This window comes from Clupea harengus, chromosome 9 (assembly GCF_900700415.2).
Source record: "Clupea harengus chromosome 9, Ch_v2.0.2, whole genome shotgun sequence".
Classification (NCBI taxonomy): domain Eukaryota; kingdom Metazoa; phylum Chordata; class Actinopteri; order Clupeiformes; family Clupeidae; genus Clupea; species Clupea harengus.
Genome location: NC_045160.1, coordinates 14,301,679 through 14,312,281, shown reverse-complemented (window position 1 = coordinate 14,312,281; position 10,603 = coordinate 14,301,679).

Below are 10,603 nucleotides of genomic sequence, written 5' to 3'. Positions count from 1 at the left end.
GCTTTCCCAAAAGACACTCAGTGAAGGAGATTTAGGTGGAACACACAGTGAAATCTAACTCTCTTTCCTCCTTTGGTGCGCGCCACTGAAAGAATAAACCTGGATTTGGTTTTTCATCACAATCTGACTGAGTCTCCGATACATTTGGGATATAGAAATAATTACCATCAATACTTTGGCACCCTCAGCCATAATTACAGCACATGTTTTTGAGTCAGCTCACCGGCAATATGCCATGGCTCACCAGGTGATCCCATGGACATTACACAAAAATGTCACACAGAATACATACAAGTACACAATACCTCCTGTGATTGCCAACAGTAACTTGTGCCAGTTTCTGTGTACATTTGGTTTCTTGTGAAATGGACTGAACCAATCACGTAATCAAATTATTCGCTGGCATGTGTTTTATTTTCATTTCAGTTTCATCAATCAATCAATCAATCAATTCAATTTTATATAGCGCTTCTCTATATACCCGAAGTCGCTTTACAGAGTCAAGAGTCCAGTAGTCATACACACACAGTCATACCGGTGGTGGTAAGCTACCTCAGTAGCCACAGCTGCCCTGGGGCAGACTGACAGAAGCGTGGCTGCCAATCAGCGCCAACGGCCCCTCCGACCACCACCAACACTCATTTATATTCACACAATGCAATGCTTGTCTTTATGATGGTGGGGGAAACCGGAGTACCCGGAGTAAACCCACGCAGGCACGGGGAGAACATGCAAACTCCACACAGAAAGGACCTGGAACGACCTGGAAGGACCGGGATGCGAACCCAGGGCCTTCTTGCTGTGAGGCGACAGTGCTAACCACTGAGCACCATGCTGATGTTTCATTAATCATGCAATTTCCCACCACCTTCCATAGGTGACATACTATGAAACGCTCTCTTGTGTCCTCAAATCTACAAAATGAGTCACTGAAAGATAAATAAAGATGCCAGTAATCCTTCGAAACCTTCCGCCTGTAATAAAGCCTGAATTTCTTTGTATGACTTTCTTTGTATAACACAAAGGCCTTTTTAAATAGGTCTCGGATGAGAAAACATACCAAGAATGATGACCTCTGCGAGTTTGACAGCATCTGTCTGTCATTATGTGTGGGCACAGGGACATCCTCCCTTCCATTTCCTTTACTTCCTTCATGTTAGAAGTTTCAAGTTACAAGTCTATATCTTCCACTTTATCCATTGATCATTCTAACATCTCCCTCCTCCCCTATGTACATTCTCTTTCCTATTTTCAGTCATTCCCTCTCTCTGTACAACCTCCATCCACTTATTTTATTCTATCCCTCTCCAACTCCTCTCTCTCACATTCCATCTCTCTACTTCAGTCCATTTTCTCTCCTTCTTTCAAACTTTTCCCTCTTCACTCTCTCTTTACTGTCTTTATCCATAGCTCTTGTTCACTCTTCTTTTCTTTCTTCTTTCACTCTTGTTCACTCTTCTTTCCTTTCTTCTTCCTTTCTTAACTTTTGCATTTCATGTACTGGTATTTCCTTCAGGAAATGCATATTCTAGTTATTCTTTGTACCGACTTCTGCACTTAATTCAGCTCGAACCGCTTAACTTAGAAACTCCGTTCAAACTTTGCTGCGTAGGTCTTGTAAAGGACACTTATGCTATGCATTTTTCTAAACTTTATACTTTTTAAGATATTAAATAAAAACGAATACAAATTTTTCCATTGACTTACATTGGGCCATTATGACATCATAAAAGGGTCATTAAACTGGCTTGCACCTGTGGTTCATTGACACCTGCGCCAAGGTTCCAAGGCACCTCTTCTGTCTGTCCCTCTCCATTCAACTGTATAACTAGGAATATTAAGAGACACCTTCCATACTCTACTTTTTTTTCTCTCTATCTTTCTGTCTATCCCTCTCACTCTACTTTCTCTCACACTCCATCTCTCTGCTTCACTCCATTTTCTCTCCTTCTTTCAATATTTTCCCTCTTTACTCTCTCTTCTTATCTTCTTCCACTCTTCTTCCCTTCTTCCACTCTTCTTTCGTTCTTCCACTCTTCTTTCCTTCTTCCACTCTTCTTTTCTTTCTTCTTTCCCTTCTTTCTTTTCTTCTTTCCTTCTTCCACAGCTTCACTCTTCTTTCCTTTCTTCTTTCTTTTCTTCTTTCCTTCTTCCACTCTTCTTTCCTTCTTTCACTCTTCTTTCTTTTCTTCTTCCTTTCTTAACTTTTGCATTTCATGCACTGGTATTTCCTTCAGGAAATGCATTTTCTAGTTATTATTCTTTATACTGAACTTCTGCGCTTAATTCAGCTCGAACCGCTTAACTTAGAAACTTTGTTCAAACTTTGCTGCGTATGTCTTGTAAACGACACTTATGCTATGCATTTTTCTAAACTTTATACTTTTTAAGATATTAAATAAAAACGAATACAAATTTTTCCATTGACTTACATTGGGCCATTATGACATCATAAAAGGGTCATTAAACTGGCTTGCACCTGTGCTTCATTGACACCTGCGCCAAGGTTCCAAGGCACCTCTTCTGTCTGTCCCTCTCCATTCAACTGTATAACTAGGAATATTAAGAGACACCTTCCATACTCTACTTTTTTTTCTCTCTATCTTTCTGTCTATCCCTCTCACTCTACTTTCTCTCACACTCCATCTCTCTGCTTCACTCCATTTTCTCTCCTTCTTTCAATATTTTCCCTCTTTACTCTCTCTTCTTATCTTCTTCCACTCTTCTTCCCTTCTTCCACTCTTCTTTCGTTCTTCCACTCTTCTTTCCTTCTTCCACTCTTCTTTTCTTTCTTCTTTCCCTTCTTTCTTTTCTTCTTTCCTTCTTCCACAGCTTCACTCTTCTTTCCTTTCTTCTTTCTTTTCTTCTTTCCTTCTTCCACTCTTCTTTCCTTCTTTCACTCTTCTTTCTTTTCTTCTTCCTTTCTTAACTTTTGCATTTCATGCACTGGTATTTCCTTCAGGAAATGCATTTTCTAGTTATTATTCTTTATACTGAACTTCTGCGCTTAATTCAGCTCGAACCGCTTAACTTAGAAACTTTGTTCAAACTTTGCTGCGTATGTCTTGTAAACGACACTTATGCTATGTATTTTTCACTTTTCTAAACTTTATACTTTTTAAGATATTAAAGAAAAACTAATACAAATTTTCCCATTGACTTACATTGGGCCATTATGACATCATAATAGGGTCATTAAACTGGCTTGCACCTATGCTTCACTGACACCTGCGCCAAGGTTCCAAGACTCCTCTTCTCTCTGTCCCTCTCAATTCAACTGTATAACTAGGAATTACTTTCCTTCTTCCACTTCTCTTTCCTTCTTTCACTCTTCTTTCTTTTCTTCTTTCCTTCTTCCACTCTTCTTTCCTTTCTTCACTCTCCTTTCCTTTCTTCTTTCCTTCTTTCACTCTTCTCTCTTTTCTTCTTTCATTCTTCTCTCTTTTCTTTTTTCATCTTCCACTCTTCTTTCCTTTATTCACTCTTCTTTCCTTCTTCCACTCTTATTTCCTTTCTTCACTCTCCTTTCCTTTCTTCTTTCTTTCTTTCACTCTTCTTTCATCTTCCACTCTTCTTTCCTTCTTTCACTCTTCTTTATTTTCTTCTTTCCTTCTTCCACTCTTCTTTCCTTTCTTCCCTTCACTCTTCTCTCTTTTCTTCTTTCCTTCTTTCACTCTTCTCTCTTCTTTTTTCATCTTCCACTCTTCTTTCCTTCTTTCACTCTTCTTTATTTTCTTCTTTCCTTCTTTCACTCTTCTTTCCTTCTTTTACTCTTCTTTATTTCCTTCTTTCACTCTTCTTTCTTTTCTTCTTCCTTTCTTAACTTTTGCATTTCATGCACTGGTATTTCCTTCAGGAAATGCATTTTCTAGTTATACTTTTTACCTTTTTCTGCGCTTAATTCAGCTTGAACCGCTTAACGTAGAAACTTTGTTCAAACTTTGTCGCGTAGGAGAAAATGTTCAGAAAGTTTCTGACTAGTCAGTGAAATGACTCGGGGCCACACCCTTTCGATAGGGAGGGGGAGAGAGCTGTCCACAGTTTCGAAGTTGGCATTAGCACGTTGACTGTTTCCATGTAAAAGGCTGTCAATGGAACTTAATAAAAAGGGTCTCCCTTAATCTTAAGATTTACCTTCTTAACCTGTTCATCTATTTTTATCTTTAAAAAAAAAAAAAAGTACATATAACTCAACCCCTTCATAGAGGCATTCAGAAAATGACTTGATTTGTGAGAACAAAAAAGATTCTGGGCTAAAATTACATTACTGATTTTAATTCTGCATCACAAAATGTATGATTCAATATGGAAATCATCCAAATCATATGCAATATAAGTAACTTTATTGCTGTTACAAATTCCATGCTAATCATGGCTACTATCTTGAGTTTTTATTAATTTTAAATGTTTTTTCAAGTATAAAATTCCCCAAAACTATGTATGATGACTAACTGTAACTAACAAGATCATCAACATCATATTATATTTCATAATAATAAGAAAATTGATCTGAAAACTCTTGCACCGGCGGCCATCTTGAAAAATGGCTGCTATGACCGCCATGTTGAAAATTCATGATGGCCCGATATCTAAAACATTTCCAAATTTCACGCTTTTATCACAAAATGCACAATTGTTCAGGTTATCTGCCCCACTATGTGCTTCACTGACGCCTGCGCCAATTCCAAGGCACCTCTTCTCTCTGTCCCTCTCAATTCAACTGTATTACTAGGAATATTAAGAGACACCTTCCATACTTTTTTTTCTCTCCATCTCTCCATCTTTCTCTCTATCCCTCTCAGTCTGTTTTGCTCACACTCCATCTCTCTTCTTCACTCCTTCACTCCTCTCTTCATCTCATTATCCATAGCCACTCATGTTCACTCTTCTATCCTTTCTTCTTTCAATTACTCTGTCCATCAATTCCTACTCTTTTTTTCAACTTTTTTGTCAGCCTTCTTTGACTTTACAGTCCTCTATCCTTCCTCACACTCCATCTCTCTGCTTCACTCCATTTTCTCTCCTGTTCTCAATATTTTCCCTCTTCACTCTCTCTTTATCTCATTATCTATTATCTGGGCCAATTTATTCAATTACTCTGTCCATCAATTCCTTCTCTTTTTTTCAACTTTTTTGGCAGCCTTATTTGACTTTAAAGTCCTCTATCCTCCCTTCCATTTCTTTTACTTCCTCCATGCCATGTGTAGCAGCCAAATGGGTTGCTACAGCCAAAATGTGTTGTCACTCAATGTGTAATGTCCCTGTTTGTACACTGGGTGTTGCCGTGCATTGCACAGGTGTTTTTAGGCATATAGGTAGGAAGCCTACTGTTGTGGTTAGGTGTTGACCCCGGAAGGGCAAATGGTTTTGACCGCTATACCGCGAAGGTTTGAGTAACATGTCGTTGCTCTGCGTTTTAATGGACAATAAATGGAGAACTGTTTAACGAACGCAATGCGTGTATGGACTTTATCTCGCTGAGGATCTAAGCGCGTCAACCAGGTTATTCCTGGGGTACAACAACCCAGTAGCTCAGTAGTGTACTGTGCTCCCACACAGTCAAAACCAGCCGCTAATTGGAAGTTTCTGCGGAGTTCGACGGAGTCCTCGAGCTGTTTGGAAATTACGAGAGCTGCTTGGAGACCGAGGAATTGAATGCTCGAAGCTGGAGCTGAGGATGTCTGTTGACCTACTTCTTGGTCTATACTACTACGGCGCCCAACGTACAAGGTAACCCGGGTGTAGTGCTACATTGTGTCATGGCCATTTAATTTGTGTGCACACATACCGGGGAAATCCAATGCATTGGTAATCGTGGGTTCGCTATGACTCTGTATTGACTGCTCATGTCGTTTGTTTGGAGGACTAACACTATCGTTCGATTGAACTGATTATCATGGAGCCGTGCAAGGCGACAAACGAGACTATTAACGTTGGAGGGACTGACGTACAAACTGCGAGTGGTTCCAAAACTGACGTGACTCAGAAACGAGTTGTTAAACTCACTGCCAAGGCACTTGCTGAGAAATTGGATAAGTTACAAACTGATAGAAAGGCCAAATTGAACAAGGCAAACGTCATTAGAAAATCAATAAGAAATTACATGGTAAAAAATGAGAAAACACAGGCAGAGAATGATCTTAATGAATTAATTGATTCATGCAATGAAATAAAATGTATACATGAATCTTTGTTGCAACTGCTGCCTTCTGATGAAAAAGAGAAACATGTAATATGGTTTGAAGCGAAAATGTTGTCTAATGATGAGTGTATTGCTAATGCAAATGTGTGGATGTCTTGTAGCAACAGTCACGATGGGAATGTTATTTCAACTAATGCTGTCTCTAACATCCATCAAAGTATTATTGTGGAACAACTAAGTGTGTGTGACGATGTGCAAAAGGCTAATTTAACTGATGTTTCCAGTTATGTACATGGTGGCACCGTTGAAAATGTAGCTATGCAAAATAATGGGCTCAATGTTGATCCAATTGATATTCCCAGTCAAACCAGTTCTGTCTCAAAAATGCTTACACACAATAATGTGTCCAGCGTTGTGCACAAAGGTGTTGAGGATGAGGTAAATCCAGATGACAGTATTTCCAATGTTGCAAGCAACTGCTCAAGTCGAAAGAGTGGCATGAGTAAAGTAAGCACCACTTCCTCAGCAAGGATAAGGGCTGAGGCAGAAAGAGCTGCACTCATTACTCGTGCCGCAGTCTTGAAGGAAAGACATGCCTTGGAGGAGCTGGAACAACAGCTGAGAAGAAGAAGGGAGCAGCTTGACATGGAAACTGATTTAGCTGCATCCACTGCTAAGTTGGCTGTGTTGCAGGCCTCAGATGTGAAAAGTTGTTCTCGAGCACCCACAGATGGCATGAACTCCTATTTGGAAAAGGAAAAAAGTAAACGGCAACCTGTCAGCATCTTGAACCCTTCAGCAAAGGAATTTAATGCAGAACCCTGGAAATCAACACAACCAATCAATGTCACCAACCAATCATTACTACCCAATGACCCACCACCACTGGATGTGAGGAGGAAGGAGACCGAGAGCTGGTGTATGGCAGCCTCAACCCAGTGGTATAAGTCCAATGAGCAGCAACAAACCAACATGTCAAGGAGAACAGTACCGTCAAACAACCCGCCATTCCTGGATGTGCAAAGAAAGGAAATGGATCGACGGTGCAAGGCTGCTTCAAGACAGTGGTACGTAGGTGAACAACAGCCACTTGACCTATCAAAAGAATTACCATCATCTAACGATCCACCACCATTGGATATGCGTAGAAAGGAAGCAGAACAGTGGCACGAAGCCATCCCAAGGCAGTGGTGTAACCCAAATGAACACTGGCAAGAAAACATGGGAACATCACAACAATCTCGTCATCAGCCTTTACTGGCCCCCTTGGAGGGAAGTCAAAGACAGCTCTCATATCATCAACCTGTTGGTCAATATTCATCTAGTGACCTCTTTTCCATTATGCAGAGGCAAAATGATATAACTGCTGCTCTGGTGCGACAACAGCACACATCATCCTTACCACCCCGAGAAATTCCCATATTTGAAGGGGATCCTCTCCAGTATAGGGCATTCATCAGGGCCTTTGAGCAAGGAGTCGAAGGGAAAGCAGGAAAGGCAGACTGTCTATATCACTTGGAACAGTTTACAAGAGGACGACCGCAGGAATTGGTGCGCAGCTGCCAGCACATGAACCCAGAACGAGGCTTTTCTGTGGCAAAAGTGCTCTTGCAGGAACACTTTGGCAATCCATACAAAATTGCAGCTGCCTATATGGAGAAAGCTCTAGCATGGGAAATGATAAAATCCGAGGATACTAAATCCCTTCAAACATACTGCTTATTCCTGCGGGGCTGCTGTAATGTAATGGAAGAGTTGCCATATGTTCAGGAGCTCGATATGCCGGTGAATATGAGAACTATCCTCGCTAAGTTACCCTTTAAAATGAGGGAGCAATGGAGGACCCAGGCACATGTAATAATGGAGACTTCTAACCAGAGAGCCCATTTCTATGATTTGATCATATTCATTGAAAGACGAGTGAAAATTCTTTCCGACCCCCTGTTTGGTGATCTACAGGATCAATCATCTAATGCTGTAGTAGGAAAGAACTTCACCAAGTTTAACTCACAGCCCAGAGATAGAGTAAAAGGAAATGTCGTCGCCACCACAGTAACATCTCTGGCTTTGCATGAGGGAGATCCTGAAGGAACTGCAGACTCAGACACGCCTGACGACATTGAATGTCTTTATTGTGCTCAAAGTCACGATTTAGAGGAATGCAGACAGTTTCAGAGAAAAAGGCACAGGGAAAGGATTGGCTTCTTGAAATACAGAGGAGTTTGTTTCGCGTGTTTACATCCTGGGCACATCAGTCGTTATTGTGAGCAGCGCTTGACTTGTAAGTCCTGTGGTCTAACTCACCCTACTGTACTTCATATCGAGGGACGCACTACAACTCAACATCAAGCAAGGGTACAATCCAACAATCCATCAACTTATGTAAAGACACTCCGTGGCCATACAGGGGCCGGCGAGGGATGTACTGCAATTCAGGAATATTCGAGGGAACAATCCAGGAATCAGTCGACTTCACTCAAACTCTGTGGCCATACAGGGGCCGGTCAGGATCGATGCGCACTATCCATTATACCTGTGAAAGTAAAATCAGCTAAAGGGAATCGGATCATAAGTACATATGCCTTCTTGGACGCTGGTAGCTCTGCTACTTTTTGCTCAGAACACTTAATGCAGAAGTTGAACATTACAGGCAGAAGGACTAACTTCCTGTTGCGGACTATGGGCCAAGAAAAGGTTGTTCCGGCTTATTCCCTCACTGGGTTAGAGATTACTGGTCTGAACAGCAACAATTTTCACATCCTTCCAGAAGTTCTTACCCAGAAAGACATGCCGGTCACTGTAGATGACATGGTAAATTCAGAAGAGTTGGTTAAATGGCCCCATCTGTCTAAGGTGCATATCCCTAGCATAAAGGCAAATGTTGACCTGCTGATAGGTGCCAATGCTGCTTGGATATTGGAACCCTGGGAAGTTATAAACAGTTGTGGAAATGGCCCATATGCTATCAGGACGTTGCTCGGATGGGCCATCAATGGTCCCTTGACTAAACACGATGAACCCTTGGAGCGACAACTTCCCTCTGCTACAGTGAACAGGATTGCTATTTGTAAATTGGGAAAATTGCTGACTGATCAGTACAAAAATGAATTTGATGATAACCTCACAGAAGAGAAGGAAATGTCAAGAGAAGACCACAGTTTCCTGGAAATAGCAGAACAATCAGCTGTTCTCCAGAATGGGAGGTATTGCCTGAAATTGCCTTTCAAGAGGAAAGAGGTATTTCTACCCAAGAACTCTGCGATAGCCGAGCAAAGGATTCAGGGCTTAAAGAAAAGGTTTCTGAACAACAAAGACAATCCAGCAGATGATGCATCAAGAGGGTTGAAAGTTGCCGATCTACTGAAGAACGACAGGTGGCTGGAAGGCCCTGCATTTCTTTGGAAAAGTGAGGAGGATTGGCCCAACTTGGCATTGGACACTTTAGTGGACTCCAACGATCCAGAGGTTGGACGGCAGGTGACCATAAATGCCATTAATGTGGATAATAACCTCAGTCCTGCTAGACAGCCAATTGGCTACTTTTCCGATTCCGAGAGGCAAAGTTACCTCGGGCAGTTGCTTTTTTACAGTAGACGAGTTATCAGAAGCAGAAATGGCAATCATTCGCTACTGCCAACAACTGAGATTCAGTGAGGAGATTGCGGCGCTGTCCTCAAGCAAAGTAACAGTGAGTCGCCAGAGTTCCCTATACAGGCTAGATCCAGTCCTGGATGATGGGCTCTTTAGAATTGGAGGGAGATTGAGTAAGGGAGCAATGCTTGAGGAGGTTAAACATCCACTCATCCTTTCAAAAGATCAGAATGTCTCTTCACTCATTCTTAAGTATATTCATCAAAATCTGGGTCATAGTGGACGCAGTCATACCCTATCTGCTGTAAGGAAGAAGTTTTTGATTACTAATGCCAACTCGGCCGTATGGAAGGTCATCAGTGAATTAGGGTTCTGTAGGCGCTATAATGGAAGAGCTATAGAAGATATACAGAAGATGGCTGACCTTCCAAAGGTGCGAGTCCTCCCTGACCTACCACCCTTCACCAATACAGGAGTGAATAACGTCGGTCCTGTCCGAGTGAAGAGGGGAAGATCAACCTGTAAGCGCTACAGAGCCATTTGTACCTGTATGTCAAGCAGAGCTGTCCACTTGGAGGTAGCTGTGCCTTTGGAACAAGATGCCTGCATTAATGCCCTGCTCCGTTTCATCAGCAGGAAAGGCCAAGTGGTACAACTAATGTCGGACAATGGCACAAACTTCATTGGGGCAAAACGAGAACTGAGGGAGGCTGTTTCTGCTTTAAACCACGACCATATTCAAGGAGTACTTTCTCAGGTCGGAAACCATTGGAGTTTCAATCCACCAGCAGGCTCGCATCATGGTGGTGTCTGGGAGCGGATGATCCGGCTAGTGAGAAGGGTCCTCAGCTCTGTTCTGCGCCAGCAAAC